Source organism: Mytilus galloprovincialis, chromosome 3 (assembly GCF_965363235.1).
Source record: "Mytilus galloprovincialis chromosome 3, xbMytGall1.hap1.1, whole genome shotgun sequence".
NCBI classification, from domain to species: domain Eukaryota; kingdom Metazoa; phylum Mollusca; class Bivalvia; order Mytilida; family Mytilidae; genus Mytilus; species Mytilus galloprovincialis.
Window position 1 is genome coordinate 109,587,744 of NC_134840.1, and position 16,602 is coordinate 109,604,345.

The window sequence follows — 16,602 nt, forward strand, 5'->3', positions numbered from 1 at the left end:
ATGTTTTTAAAGTAATTTATCTTGCTTCAATAATATAATTTTTGTTGCAAGTATATACTTTATATAGAGTTCATATGTATAGTGATATGAAAACAGATTAACAATTGTTTTCAAATATTTTCTTCCCTAGCAACGTAACCATGGAAATGTGATCAAAATGAAGTTCAGAAAAATGCAAATTTCATCTAATTTCATTTTATTTTTTCAAGAAACAGCAACAGTATATACACTTTTATTATATATTCCCTTTTAGTAGAAGCCCTATAGAATAAATCGAAACAAAAAAAAGTTCGGAAATATTGCCCTGTTGTAGGTGGCAGCACCATCAAAATCGTCAATTTTTCAGTTTTTTTTTTTATTATTTATGATTTTTACGCCCCATGTTGATCAAATTTAGGTGAAAGATTCACTTATGACATGCCAATTCCTATACATATGATATACCAGGGTTTACAGGGTTAATTTTTTGCATTTTGAGTGGAACAATATACAAAGCTTGTTTGTGTATGATTGAGGGGGAGGGTCGCTTGAACTATTTCCAAGGGGAAAAATGTTATGATTTACATTAGTAATTAGCCAAAGTCCACAATAATTGTGTTGTTAACTTGCAAGCATCAACAGGGTCTGAATTGATATTAATGAAGGATTTGATTTCTTAGAACCAAATAGTTTTCTCAATATATTGATCAAAATATCACACAGCACTTTAGTGTAGAAATTTTAGCAAATGATTACTAAGTTTTGTGTCTCCCACATTGATTTTTTTATTTAAGATGTGATAATGTAAACAGGTACTCCTGCAAAATATTTGTTCAGTGGTACAAGCACTTAAATAAAAAAATAAACAGGTGTCCCCATTTTCTTCCTCATAATATGTAAATATGCAAGAGTCAATGGTCTTGCATACAGAATTTTTTTCCCTTTAGAACAGAACGTTTAACATACATGACATATCTAGTGAAACCACCCTTATTTGCATATCGATAATATTGAACTTAAATTCAATGTTTACTACAAGGAAGAAAGTCAATTGGAGATAATGGAAGTAAAGAATAAAAAAAAAGATAGATAATAAGTTGTTCAAATGTTTAATTTTCTAAAAACTAAATAATTATATGGTCATGATGGTACAAGCAAAATTATTTTAACATATATTCTAATAATACTTAGTTTTCATTGATCAAATATGTATCTTAACCTTCTATTCAAAAGAGTGATTGCTTTGCCTGCTTAGTACTTTAATAATATGTGACAAATACTTTTATAAAAAAAATAATAAAAAATCTTGATATTCTTTAAAGCCCATCTCATATTACTTGTAGAAAATTCATTTTCAGTCCCATCTGTTGATGTTGGTTTATTTTTGGTTGTAAATACCACTTCATTGCACAACCTGGCCCACTGGTGTCAGGTTGTTTCCTGTTGCAACTGTTAAAAATGCTTTCCTATATATATATATAGCTATCAATAGATGGTTTTCAAGTCCATTTAAGGTAGCAAATCTAATGACACATCCAACTTTTGAGCAAAAGAACAGCATTTGATCAGAACTTTCTGAATGACGATAGGATAATCTGGATGAGTCTTCACCATTTTCTTTTCTGTTTTTATTTCTGGTCCTTCATGGAGATTAACTGCACCAACGGTTTTAGGTGTTTTGATTTTTCCAATTACATTAACAGGTAAATCAAATCCTGATATTAACACACATGTCATTATTCTGTTTTATTCTCCTGCTGTTTACCAAAACCCATTTGGTCTATGGATTTATTAGGAATAAATTTTACTTTGCCGATTGTGTAGGCTTTCCTCAGTAGTATACCATCTTCTTCAACTCACAACTCATTAAAATCATTTATTCCTTTTAACTTGTGTGTTATCAGTTTGTGTTATGAGGCGTCATAAGCACATTCAGAGACTTGACATCCAGCAACACCTGTGAAAAGAAATAATAATGAGGAGAATTATAAACCAATTCAAAGGTCATGTTTTTAACTTCAACAAAATGTGTGTACATTACTACATAGGTCAACATGATATTTTGAAGAAAAGAAAATAATTTTAAACTAGAGGCTCCAAGGAGCCTGTGTTGCTCACATGATATATTTATTTACAATTGATGCATGGAATAATGCAACCTGAACCGTTATACTTTTGCTATAGTTTCAGAGATACATGTATGGACAAGTCAAAAACTGCATTTTTTCCCTATGTTCTATTTCTAGCCATGTCTGCCATGTTTTAGGCAGACAGGGTCACTGGACACATTTTTAAAAAACAAATACCCTAATGTTGTTTCAGGAAAGACTTTTGTAAAAGATTGCAAAAATTTACAAAAACTTGTAAAATTTGACTTTAAAGGGCAATAACTCCTTATGAAGTCAATTGACAATTTTGATCCTGTTCACTTATTTATAGAGCTTACTTTGCTGAACATTATTGCTGTTTACAGTTTATCTCTATCTATAACATTATTCAAACTAGAGGCTCTAAAGAGACTGTGTCGCTCACCTTGGTCTATGTGAATATTAAACAAAGGAAGCAGATGGATTCATGACAAAATTGTGTTTTGGTGATGGTGATGTATTGGTACATCTTACTTTACTGAAAATTCTTGTTGCTTACAATTATCTCTATCTATAATGAACTTGGCCCAGTAGTTTCAGTGGAAAATGTTAGTAAAAATTTAAATTTTTTATGAAATTTGTTAAAAGTTGACTATAAAGAACAATAACTCCTTAGGGGGTCAATTGACCATTAAAGTCATGTTGACTTATTTGTAAATCTTACTTTGCTGAACACGATTGCTGTTTACAGTTTATCTGTATCTATAATAATATTCAAGATAATAACCAATAAACAGCAAAATTTCCATAAATTACCAATTCAGGGGCAGCAACCCAACAACAGGTTGTCCAATTCATCTGAAAATTCCAGGGCAGATAGATCATGACCTAATAAACAATTTTACCCCCATGTCAGATTTGCTCTAAATGCTTTGGTTTTTGAGTTATAAGCCAAAAACTGCATTTTACCCCTATGATCTATTTTTAGCCATGGCGGCCATCTTGGTTGGGTAGCCGAGTCATTGGACACACTTTTTAAATTAATACCCCAATGATAATTGTGGCCAGGTTTGGTTAAATTTGGCTAATTAGTTTTGAATGAATGAATGAATGAATATTTTATTTGCGAAAGCATAATATGCTATGGCAATACATAAACAAGTATATATACAATGTGACAAAACAACAGATAACAGAGAACAATACATAATATAATAAAGGTACAATTAAGTTTTAGTGGAGAAGATATCTGTAAAAGTTAAAAAAAATGAAAACAGAGGCCAAGTGATGAGAAAAGCCTTAGGGCCATGTGAGCTAGTAAAATAAAAGTTGCAGTGCATGATGTGCTGTTTGCACTATCATTTCAAGGGTTCAGTTTAAAGTTTGATATTGAGACAGATATTATTATAAGGAAATTATGCACTAAATTTCAAACTATTCTGACTTTTTACTATGACCAAAACCTTTACCCTGAAAAATAACTGTTTTAACGTTGATTAGTTTTTTTATGATATGGTCCTAATCTGGCATACAATTTGATTTGTACTAAATTTCTATTGATGTGACTTAAAACTTCAATCAAACTAACTTTGACCAAATTAAACAACCTTAGTGAGCACGATCACATACCCCACGTCCCCAAATTATCATTAAAGAAATAGAATAAGTGTAAGTAAAAAAAAAGAGCAAGAAAAAAATTGAATCATAATTTCCTGTTGATATGCACATCTGCATAGTGTGTCCTTGTTATCTACAAATTTTCATGAAGTTCTGTTGTGTAGTTTCAGAGGAGTTGCAATGACACTTTTGCAGAAGTACATTAAAGCAAATAAGTTTAAAGAGGCATAACTCATAGAAAAAAAATTGAATCTTAATTTCCTGTTTATATGCACATCTACATAGTATGTCCTTATTGTCTACCAAGTATCATAAAATTCTGTTGTGTGGGGGTATAATAAGGAACAGACAGACAAACAGTCAAGCAGATAGATACACAGACCAGAAGAATTATGTTAAGATAATATCACATATGGGGCTTCAAACAACATGCCATGGATCATTTTAACCAATGCTTTAATTTTTTCTGTTTAATATGGGTGATGTAACATGTGCATTGGCGGATCCAGGGGGAGGGGTTTTGGGGGTTGGACCCCCCTTTTTTTGGCCGATCAATGCATTCGAATGGGGACATATAGTTGGAACCCCCCCCCCTTTTGTCCTGGGTTGGGAACCCCCCTTTTTAAAATGGCTGGGTCCGTCCCTGATGTGTATGCGAGCCTCAGCCTGTGACTCGAGTCTAACATTTAGACATTATCATGTCAGATTTATTTGTGAAATGAAATTTACTTCTGAGAATCAGACTGTCTCTGAAAGTGTGTATAGAACCAGATTTGCTTATTTTAACAGGGCACATTTAGTTTGCAGTGGGTTTGTGTTTTCTGTTTGAACAATGTACATTTTGTTAATTTACCTGTTCTAGAGTCAAGGGCCGTTTTCATATCAGCTGCTGTCATAAATGTTTTTTTCAACTTGCTACCCAACTTTTCATCTTTTTGCACATATTTGCCATCTTTGAATCACAATATGACTTTCCTGCATGGGCCTCAGAGTAGCAATATCCCTGAATATTGATCCCTATGAAATATAAGATATTCGTTACTCTGCAATTTAAATATAAACAAAATAACTAAAAAGTATTGTGTATAAGTTTTATTACATTAGATTAAGGCAAACTACAGAAAGAGGAAGAAAACTAAAAATTTAGCAATTTTACCATTTGTAAAGGGGCATAACTTTAGAACGGCTAAAGTGATGCCCCCCCCAAATTCAAACTTGATTGTGTTTAGTGGTAATAAGCATTGTATAAAAGTTTTCTAACATTTGGTTAAGGCAAACTAAAGGTTATCTATAGTTCTTAATTTCTGTGTCATTTTGGTCTCTTGTGGCGAGTTATCTCATTGGCAATCATACCACGTCTTCTTTTTTGTATAAAGAGTTAGAGTACAGACATACAGTGGTTGTTGTTTGTTTATGTGTTACATATTTGTTTTTCGTTCATTATTGGTTCATTTATCAGGCTGTTAGTTTTCTCTTTTGAATTGATTTACATCGCCATTTCGAGGCTTTTTATAGCTGACTGTGCGGTTTGGGCTTTGCTCATTGTTGAAGGCTGTACTGTGACCTATAGTTGTTACTTTATGTGTCATTTGGTCCCTTGTGGAGAGTTGTCTTATTTGCAATCATACCACATCTTCTTTTTTTTATAAACAAGGATTAAACTTAAAGCCCCTACGCTATTGCAGGGGGCATAAAATAAGTTTATGAGAAACTGTAAATCTAGAATAATATCAAGGTTATAACAAAATGCACCCAAATTTCCTTTAGAAAAAGGGCAATAACCCTTCAAGTGTTGTCTGATTCATTAGAAAATTTCTTGTCAAATATATCTTTTGACATGGTGAACAATTTTACTACTTTAGTTTTCCCAAAAACTGTAATTATATTATTTTATAGATATAAATTAAATGATATCTCTAGCTATATATATAGGTTGTTTTTTTCCAAAGCAATGTCTCAAGAAACATTGTTGCTTTAATAAAAATAAAGATTATAGCTAATTTCCTAATGCATGTAGAGCAAGACTTTTTTACTTTGTTTGTATATTGTACAATAGTCATGATAGTAATTTAGGTAACATTCCAATTGCTTTTAACCATTATATTTACAGGTTGAAGTTTGCCAATATTTATTGTATGAAGATGTCAGTCTTAATTACAAAGCTTGGGTAAACGTTTCAAAATCAAAATTTTACTCTACAAGCATAAAGAAATTAGCTGTAAAATGAACATTAAACTACTGTCACTTAGGGAAAACATTCATGGTACATGAGGCATTCTTAAAAGGTTTCCTACCCATTGTGGAAATTTGTCCCAACCTAGTTTTGACTAGTTTTTTTTAGCCTTAGAGGACTTAGAACATACATGTATGGTACTACATGTACTTTGTGGATGGATGCAGTTTCTATAGTTTGAAGTTAGTTTCAGGTTTGTGTTCACTCACAATGTGGTCATGTTTTTTTTTAAAGTTTTTTTAGCTGGATAATTAGTTGAATATCACCTGATCACTATCTATATTGTTCCTAATGTTTCATAGGAGCTACCATTTGATTTTTATTAGGGGCTAGAATGATATTTGAAAAAGGCAGAGCAGAAGTTTTGATTATAAAAAAAAAAATGGCAAAAATAAAGGCAGGATAACAATTTAAGTAAAAAAGGGATAACCCAATTAATATTGGCAAGGCCTAATAGACATGTCGATGAAAGAGTGGGAAAAAAATGCAAGACAGAGATTACAACTAATAAAGACATAACGCCGCGGCATTGACAGATCTCACTGCGTGAAGGTTGCCAGACTACATGCACCAGCCGCGGAGATTATGCCAATGAAGGAGAGTTGATAGCACTGAGATGTGGTATTTTCAGGTAATATTTTGTTAGGTTTCCAGTTCCACAGGACTATCTACAGTCACAGGGTTTCTTAACTGGAGTCTTATTGCTAAATAGGCAGCGCACCCATCTATCAAGCTATTAAGGGAGCTACCATTTACTTGTTTTAGGGGGGGGGTAGGAGGAAAAATGTTGCCATGCATTTTTTTTAGTTGTAATCTCTGTCTTACACTTTTGTCCTGATTACATACAGGATTAAACCCCACATGAATGTATTAAAACAGACTTATACTGCCCTTCATGTGCGGCGGGACCAACTCGTCTGCCATTTGTTATTGTTGTTGTGCAGAGGTAACCAAGCAAGGGAGATAAACAATACGGTGAATGACGTGTTTCGATGATTTTACTTTAGTGAATAACATTTTTCAAATAAAAATTTCCAAACTTTTTATTCATTGAAAGAGAAGATATGTATCAAATGATTTCAAATATAAAAAAAATTGTGTGCTAGGCATCTGCTGTTTACAGAAAATCAATATCGAAGTTGACCTACTTTCAATGCATTACACTGTTGTATTATGGGGACGGCGAATGCATTTAATCTATTTTTTCTAGAGAAATATGGAACACATCGATTTAATACTATGGTTTTGTCACTTTTATTAATGGATTACAAAGTTCCCAAAATTTCACCATATTCCGTGTATATGGACTTATCAGTTTTTATTTGATTTGCCTGATTCTTACACGGACCTGTACTTAAAGTTTAAAGGTTCCAAAATTAAAATATGTTTGATTTTAACTGACATAAACAAATTGTTGTTTTTTACATGCTAAATATACATCTGTGGTCATATCAGGCTATGTGTGGCTTAACATTTTATTGCCTTTAGTTTTGTACTTTTTTTTTTTGGTCATGAAAATGAATATGTAGTTCTGTTGTGAAATTGCACCTAAATTGTTAGTTTTTTTACCAACTTTTTTTATGTACCAGACAAAAGTTTATTCTGTGCTTATTTTGTAGACTTTCATTGTTTACAATATAGTTACACCAATTTAATTTTGAGTCCATGTAGAGTCATGGAAAAATGGGTTTGAAATTACATCCAAACAATCCATGATACTGTAATGAGGTCAGTACCCAAATTCCATACATCATTACATGTATGGTTAATTTCAAATCCTTAAAACTGGGATATAAACAGAGATTTTGTTTTATTCCATGCTTTAACTATTACTTTTTGAAGAAAAGGATGCTAGTAACAAATTCAATTTGCTAATTTTAAAAAGATGATAATAAGATAACTTCACATGATAAAAGATTTTTGCATTTTTTTTTGGCTGAAAAGGTGCAATTTGGTTACTGAGTACAATTTTGGTACTGTGATGCTATATAACCATAAGTGTGTATTGCTAAATAGGTTGAAATGTGAACCTGATAGTGATATAGTGATAAAGTACTTGGTAGAGTGAAATTTTTTTGATCTGACAGGTTTAAACTGATGCATAAAATATGCAGGCAACTAGTCTGCTGCAGCTAGAATTTCAGGATGTACCCCACACACTTCCAAGTAACATGCTCTGTATATACCTATCAAAGTCATGGTATTCTCATGGGTTATCATAATAACTCCATCTTCCCATAAAATCCAATTTTGGACAATATGGGAGCATACAATATATACAGTTTTAAATGTACTACTCAGACTCAAGTCTCCTTTTATGATTAAATCCTTTATAAAACAGTCTGAGGACAGGGGACTCTTAGTTAGTTTTACTTGTATATATGATAGATATGTGTGTGTTCAACTCAGTTATGTTATTGTTGTTGTTACTTTTGTTTATGTCACAAGTATAATGTTACTTATGTGATAAATAAAGATAATAATTAAACTAAGAGAGAGAAAACAAAACAGTTTCCATCTCCTGGGACTGTATAAGGTGTGACATAATCAATGAAAAGATTTGTTGAGTGTTTGCCAAAGGAAGTGCAGAATTAGAAGATTGTGAATTATTTGAAGAAAAACAAATTATGTTTTAAATTTTTGTTAAGTTTTAAATTAGTCTAGAGCTACCATAGGATCCAGAGGGGGAACGGTCCCCCTTTTCTTGGGGAAAAAATGTTAACTATATAGGGAATCACTGAAGCATGACTAGAGCGCCCGACGGTCATCGGGCCTTCTATGAAAAGTGCTGGATTCGTCCTTGACTACGTCATGAATAACAGTGATCACATTCAACAGTATAATTATCAGTTTCCTTGATGTGTGGAATAATGTGGCAGATGAACATAAGTAATCATGGTCAACCAGTGCAATGGAGTTTACCCCGCATGCCGCATGGCCATTATAAAAAAATCCGAAATGTATGACATGTATTGCCTACAGAGGTTTTTAATGTGTTCCCATGGCTCGACGGAACTTTTACGCTAAATATGTTATCGTTTACTATGATTTTGTGACTTTTAAATGAAGTACCTGTGATTATTTAGGTAATTTGTTTTGACCTCACTGATAATGGAATGTTGAAGCAGACGAAACATGGCGTCAGATGTTGTTGTCCTAACTTCGGTAATTTCCGTGGTACAATAAAATTTAAATACGCTACGCAAGTTACCAAAATTTCTAAATTTTTGTTTAATCAAACAAATAAAAATTCATGTCGTATTTAACATCGAAATTATTCCGATCTGTTCCGTTTTTTCAAGATCGCGTTGAAACGTTAAATTCGGCCGCCATTGAAAAAAATAATCGTACGAGATTTTACGAGAGTGACGAAACTTTTCAGATGGGTCGTGTAGTGAGAGTTATCGTTCTTTATTCTAAAACGATGCTTCTACCATAAGTGCCAGCTAAAGCTGGCATATAAATTTACTATTTGAAAAAGTATGAATTATTCGAAATACTAAAAAGAGGGACGAAAGATACCAAAGGGACATTCAAACTCATAGATCGAAAATAAACTGACAAAGCCATGGCTAGAAAAGAAAAAGAAAAACAGACAAATAACAGTAAAAAAGACACAATATAGAAAACTAAAGACTAAGCAACACGAACCACACCAAAAACTGGTGCTCCGGAAGGGTAAGAAGATCTGGCTCCACATGTGGCACCCGTCGTGTTGCTCATGTTATTACAAACCAGGTAAATAGTCTTATTCGGTAGGTCACATTCGTGAAAATGGAACGGGATTGCAGTAACGACAGAAGGAATATGTGCGATATCATCTGTGAAACGGATATTCCATAACCATGATAACGGTCAACCAACTCTTGATGGCGTCCGTAAAATTTACGAAGGGATGATTTCAACTTCACCATTTGGAACTCTTGGTTTAATATCTTCCTTGTGAGCAGCAACCCTATATCAATGAAATCATGATTGGAAATACAAGCCCTGGAATAATGTATCAATTGGGAGATATATACTCCGTATGCAGGCGCTGCTGGAATGTTGCTACATAGAAATGGATATTGGGAAAAAGAAATCATCTCTTTTGTCGTAAAGTTTTGTTTTCAACCGACCTCATTGTCAATTTCTAGATGTAAGTCAAGATATGAGGCAGACTTAACTGTATCTGTTGTTTCCTTTATCTCTAGTTCGATGGGATAGATGTGTTCAAAATAGTCACCAAATTTTGAATTATTTAGTGAGAGAACATCATCTATATAGCGGAAAGTAAAGTTAAAGGATATTGCTAACTTATTTTCTTTCTTTCTAAGAAGTCCCTGTATGAAGTCAGCCTCATAAGAATAAAAGAACAAGTCGACAAGAAGAGGGACACCATGGTTTCCATGGGAATGCCGATAGATTGTTGAAAAACACGTCCTCCAAGCGTAACAAATTTGGTGTCAATCAAGAAATCAAGCATCTTGATAATGCCAGTTTTTGTTTAAATTAGAGCGATTTGTTACAAAGTAGGATTTATCCCTCCATAAGACAAGATACTTGTATCTATGTTGGCCATTCTTTTTATGAAACAAAACAATACCAACTCTTTCTATTTGTCTTTTAGTTTGGAATGGGGAATACTTGTGTAAAGTGTAGAAAAGTCAAATGTTTAAATACTACTGCAAGATGAAAGAGTCTTAGATTTTATGTACTCTAAACGATTTTTGGAATGTTTTAGTATCCACATCTGATTCATGCCACCTCAAGAATAGGCAGTGTCACAATAACTTTGAAGCCCGGCTTTGATTGCTGATAAAGTTAATGTAAATAATTGAAAAAGATGTTTCGTGGAGCACTTGGAAGACCCAGCTATATACCGTTGTGTCTAAGGACACTTATGTAGTTTAGGTTTCCAATACTGTGATAGAAGATCAAGTTCTTCATCTTTTGTTGAAATTTTTTAAAAGGAACATAGAACAGACCTATGATTATCCAGGATTTCCTCTTTAGTAAGTAGGGTATATGTTGAGTTTCCAAGTGAATTGTCAATGCCTAATTCATTTATCAAGCAGTTTATGTAATGAGATTAACACACAAAAACGCTGTTGTTTGGGGCCTTTATCTGCGGGGACAACAACATATTTGTCATTGAGGTATGACAAGTGTTTTGCAACATTTGGGTCTTTAAAGATTTACGTAGCAAGGGTATTGATAGACCCATTCAGTTTATTAATTCTGATTTGTATCAACGATCTCACAGCCTTAATCCATTCGGAAAGAGTATCTACGTCTTTTTTCTCGCGTTTAACCCATTGCCTGGCATAATCCTCGACTGAATCCATCAGTATTTTGAAGTTGTGTTTCCAATTGATGGATTGAGGCTCACGATATTTCGGACCTATCGATAACACATTTCACAGAGAAGTGTTATTGACAATGTTGAGGTCACCGGTAATAACGTATATAATTATGTGAAGAGGGAACTAGCACAGGTGCAATCAATAGGTTTAGACTTGAAGTTGTTAATATTGAGATCCTGCAAAACGTGCTTCTAATTTCAAAATTTATCTGCAATTGGTTTGGTATAAGTAAAAGTAATGATTGGTACAGACTGATCTTTAAAATAGGGATATTGCTCAAGTTGACGACATCGAGACCTTTGTTGGCGAAGGAAAGTTGTAAGGATATTCTTCTCCCAGGAATAGATTACCTAACCCGTATTTCGCACAACTTTTTCGAATTTTGGGTCCTCAATGCTCTTCAACTTTATACTTTTTTGGCTTTCTAACTTTTGTGATCTTATGAAGACGAAACGCGCGTATGACGTACCAAATTATAAGCCTGGTACCTTTGATAACTATTTGGAATACATTGATTATCATTTGAAGGTTGCAACTGGTATACAATTGTAATTGACATGTACCAAGTCCAAGTTAAGCTGTCTGGAATTAAGTGGCTGGTGGTGCTATAACAGAGACAAAATGTCTGACTGCAAACGAATAATTTCAAAAGAGAAAACTGACAATTATAAAAAAAAAACATAAAATTTATTACAAAAAAAGAAATAGTATAGTATTGCCCTTGGGAAAACATCTCAGCTAATTTTGAAATCATTTTTAGTTAATTTTGAAAATATTTTTCCGTCGAATTCCCTGAATCCTGAACTGTTATAAAGCGTAATTTAACGCGACATACAGATGTTTGCGAAACAGTGGTTGACAGGAAATTTGATGTGACCTTTCCTATCACCTGTAGTATCTCGATGTACTGGCACCAATTCTACAGGAATGACCATTGTATAAGCTAGAGTTATACAAACAAATATGTAGTACATGTCTTAGACTTATGATGGAAAGGTCCCTGTCTAAAGCACTACCATTCTCTTTGAAAAGCAACTGATCTCAAAAAACAAAACGATGATCCTCTACCCTTCATAATTGCGATATATATATTTTGATAGCAGAGAAAGACAAGTGTATGATCCGATTTGTGAAGCTGTATGCTCACACCTTTACGAAAAGGGTCTGTCGTAGAGATTTTAATGTGTATAATAGCATACGAATCGAGAATCTCAACATCCGTAACACTTAAATTTACAGTAGAATCAAAATGCTTAGAAACAGTAAATTCATCACATCTAAGAATAAAGAAAGGCTACTGTACAAGCTGTTTCTAGCAAACAATCAGTATAGGTATAGAAAACACCTGCTATAAGAGTATTGTAAATTCTCCTTAGAACCTGAAAAGTAATAGGAAGGCGTGGTTTTGGATAATCTCTCCTTGTATAAGTTTGACAGCGCGCGTTATCATATTGAGTCTATGGAGTGTCGATTCATTTACTGTGGATTCTCTTTTATTCATGGGATACCAATTTTCGTGGATTTCATTGATACGAATTCAAAAGTTCAACGAATTTCAAATTTATTATAAGCTTGTATGCAGATTTTAGCAAAACCACGAAATCAAATATCCACGAAAATGTAAGTTTTCCTCAATCCCCGAAAATTGATACCCACGAAAATAAATGAATCCACAGTAATTTGTATAATCAAAAGGATGTTAACAGTTACTTTGGATATAATAAAACCGAAATCCACATAAATACAATTTAAATGGTTGTATGTAATATGTAATAGTCTCAAGTTTTTGTAACAATGTGCGACAAAATAAATCAAAATATCATCAGAAATCGGAGGCATGAGTTAACCTAACAAGACAACTCAGTTGCTAGCAAGAAGTGCAGTATCAGCTCGATATCCAACTTTATAAGTCTGATATGGTCTATTTGATAAAACATGTCGCCATCAATCTCACACTGTAGATTTTAATGCCACATTACTCGTGAGACTGGCGGGAACTTGTGGGGTACTTTGTCTGCTAAAGGTGCAAGAATCTTGAAACGTTTTACCTTCAAACGGAAAAGAGGGTCACTGATATTATTCTCAACTCCTGGAACGTGTTGGGCGCGAAAATAAAAAAAATCGTTTTACAGGCATACAATGTAAGCGTTCTCATAAGGTCTATTATCAATAATTATCTGGAATGACCTTTATTACCAAAAAAGATTCTTTTAGTAGTCCATAAATGGCCGCATAATATGGCTGCAACGACTATAGGATATAGTTCTAGAAAAGCCATGAAATATTTCTTTTCATATGGAGAATATGAATCTTCCGACCAAGGAGTGCAAAACCATTCCCTCTTGAAATAACCACCATAACCAATGGTAGAAGAAGTATCTGTATATAATTCGATATCCCTAATACTAGTATAAGGAGAATCATAAAACATATTAATGCCATTCCAGTTTACCAAAAATGAGTAACAAAAAACGCAAATCGGTACGACATTCATCGGTCAAATATATTTTGGCTTTCATATCCTTGACAGTTGTTGATACAGATATATGTTATGACACAAATGAACGACCTGGAATTACAACCCGCATGGCGAAATTAAAATGGCCTAACAGTTGTAAAATTTTACGTTTTGGTACAAGATTGTGTGTTTAAAAACTTTTTGATAAATTTACTGATGCGACTTGCTTGATCTAAAGGCAAGCGGGTCTCTAGTGATTTCGTATGAAGTATAATACCCAAATATTTAATAACTGTATAAGGGCCAACAACCTTGTGTTTAGCCAGTTGAATATTAAGTCTTTTAATAAGAGAAGTCATTAATGAATAGTTCTCTCTGCCCAAAAATTGGGTTTATCCATAGGAATGCAATCGTCTAAAAGGTGATATGTATGTTAAATTTTGAAGATGTTAGAAGCAATCCAACAAATATCTGTTGTCAAGTTATCAAAAATATTTGGCGAGCTCCTACAACAAAACGCTGATCTATTAAAGAAAATAGTATTCATTAAAAAAAAACAAAGAAACGTTTTACCTGCAAACGAGAAAGAGGGTCACTGATATTATTCTGAACTCCTGGAACATGTTGGGCGCGAAAACAAAAATTATTTTTACAGGCATACAATGTAAGCGTTCTCATAAGTTTCATTACAATAATTATCTGGAATGACCTTTATTAACAAAAAAGATTCTTTTAGTAGTCCATGAATGACCCAATAAGATGGCTGCAACGACGTTAGGATAGAGTTCTAGAAAAGCCATGAAATATTTCTTTTCATATGGAGAATATAAACCTTCCGGCCAAGGAGTACAAAATCATTTCCCCTTGAAATAACCACCATAACCAATGGTAGAAGAAGTATCTGTATATAATTTGATATCCCTAATGCTAGTATACAGAGAATCATAAAACATGTTAATGCCATTCAAGTTTACCAAAAACGAGTACCAAAAAAAAACGCAAATCGGTACGACATTCGTCGGTCAAATATATTTTGGCTTTCATATCCTGGACAGTTGTTGATACAGATGTTAGGTATGACAAAAATGAACGACCTGGATTTACAACCCGCATGGCGAAATTGAATTGCTCTAACAGTTGTATAATTTCACGTTCAAATCATACGTCTCACTGTATAAGGGCCAACAACCTTGTTCACCCAGTTGAATATTAAGTCTTTTAATAAGAGAAGTCATTAATGAAAAGTTCTCTTTGCGCAAAAATTGGGTTTATCCATAGTAAAAAAATCGTCTAAAAGCTGATATATATATTTGGCCTTTTTAACTTTTTTGGCTTCGAGCGTCACTGATGAGTCTTTTGTAGACGAAACGCGCGTCTGGAGTACAAATGTATATACAAAATTAAGTCCTGGTATCTATGATGAGTTTATATATTTGTTAAATTTTGTAGATGTTAGAAGCAATCCAACAAATATCTCTAGATAAGTTATCAAAAATAATTGGCGAGCTCCTACAACCAAACGCTGGTCTATTAGAGAAATAGTATTCATTACACGATTTAATGCAAAATAAATGCCACTGGTTCTTTTTAACACCTATAATTAATTGTTTGAAAGTGGACTATATTTCAAATTAAGAGCACAATGAAAAATGACCTAATTTTTGTATAAATGTGATCGCATCGTCAATTATGACATACGTCATTGAACAATTTTCTTTACTGATGCGGGGCTGATAAATCCATATGTATTGCAACCTATCAGCCAATATAAACAAATCAAACACAACATATTCGATTTCATTCCAAACGCATAATTAATTTATGGTTCATTTTGCTTCAAGCTATAATTATAACTTAGAAGTTTGTTTTCACAAGTGTTTTATTATTTTATTTTCACACATGCAAATGTTTAACGTTGATTGTTTTTTTAAATATTATTTTTCCACTGTCATTAACGTTTGACTTTTAACCTAAAATTTCTATAATTAGTAAGACTCTTTTGTTTAAGTTCGGTAAGAGGGATATAATCAACAATTGATGAATTGATATGCCGTTTTTAACTGCATTCAATAGGATATAAAAATGATAACGGAAGACAATTAAAAAAGAAACAGTTGAGGGACTCTTTAACACTTTAATTATTTACACTTCGATTTTTCTATTTTATTTACTTTTGTTTGGTGTTTACATATCAGAGTTAGAAATTTACTCTCGCATTTTTATATCAAACTTATTAACTAGGATAGGGTCCTTCCATAAAGACAGAATTCTAACCATTTATTTAAGAGTTGAATCTTGCAGTCATTAAATAGTTACTATTCTATCTTACGAAAAAAATCTACTTAAATACAAAGCTGCGTAAAGAAAAAAACAAAAAAACGAAACAAATTCAAATTCAATAAAAATATTCTTTAAAAAACGGCATATATAGGTAAATAAATAAAAAAAACCAAAGAAACTTTTTACCTGCAAACGAGAAAGAGGGTCATTGATATTATTCTGAACTCCTGGAACGTGCTGGGCGCGAAAACAAAAATTACTTTTACAGGCATACAATGTAAGCGTTCTCATAAGTTTCATTTTCGATAATTATTTTGAATGACCTTTATTAACAAAAAAAGTTCTTTTAGTAGTCCATGAATGACCCCATAAGATGGCTGCAACGACTATAGGATAGAGTTCTAGAAAAGCCATGAAATATTTCTTTCATATGGAGAATATGAATCTTCCGGCCAAGGAGTACAAAATCATTTCCCCTTGAAATAACCACCATAACCAATGGTAGAAGAAGTATCTGTATATAATTCGATATCCCTAATACTAGTATAAGGAGAATCATAAAACATATTAATGCCATTCCAGTTTACCAAAAATGAGTACCAA

At 33.0% G+C, this 16,602-nt stretch overlaps 1 long non-coding RNA gene across 1 annotated transcript; it reads right to left on the bottom strand.

Moving 5' to 3' along the window:
* Window positions 1–1,072: 1,072 nt before the first annotated feature.
* Window positions 1,073–4,576, bottom strand: LOC143069752 (uncharacterized). The gene is made up of 2 exons (XR_012976481.1): window positions 4,537–4,576; window positions 1,073–1,936 (listed from the first exon to the last, which is right to left on the bottom strand). It is a non-coding gene; the product is annotated as an uncharacterized LOC143069752 (long non-coding RNA).
* Window positions 4,577–16,602: the final 12,026 nt, after the last annotated feature.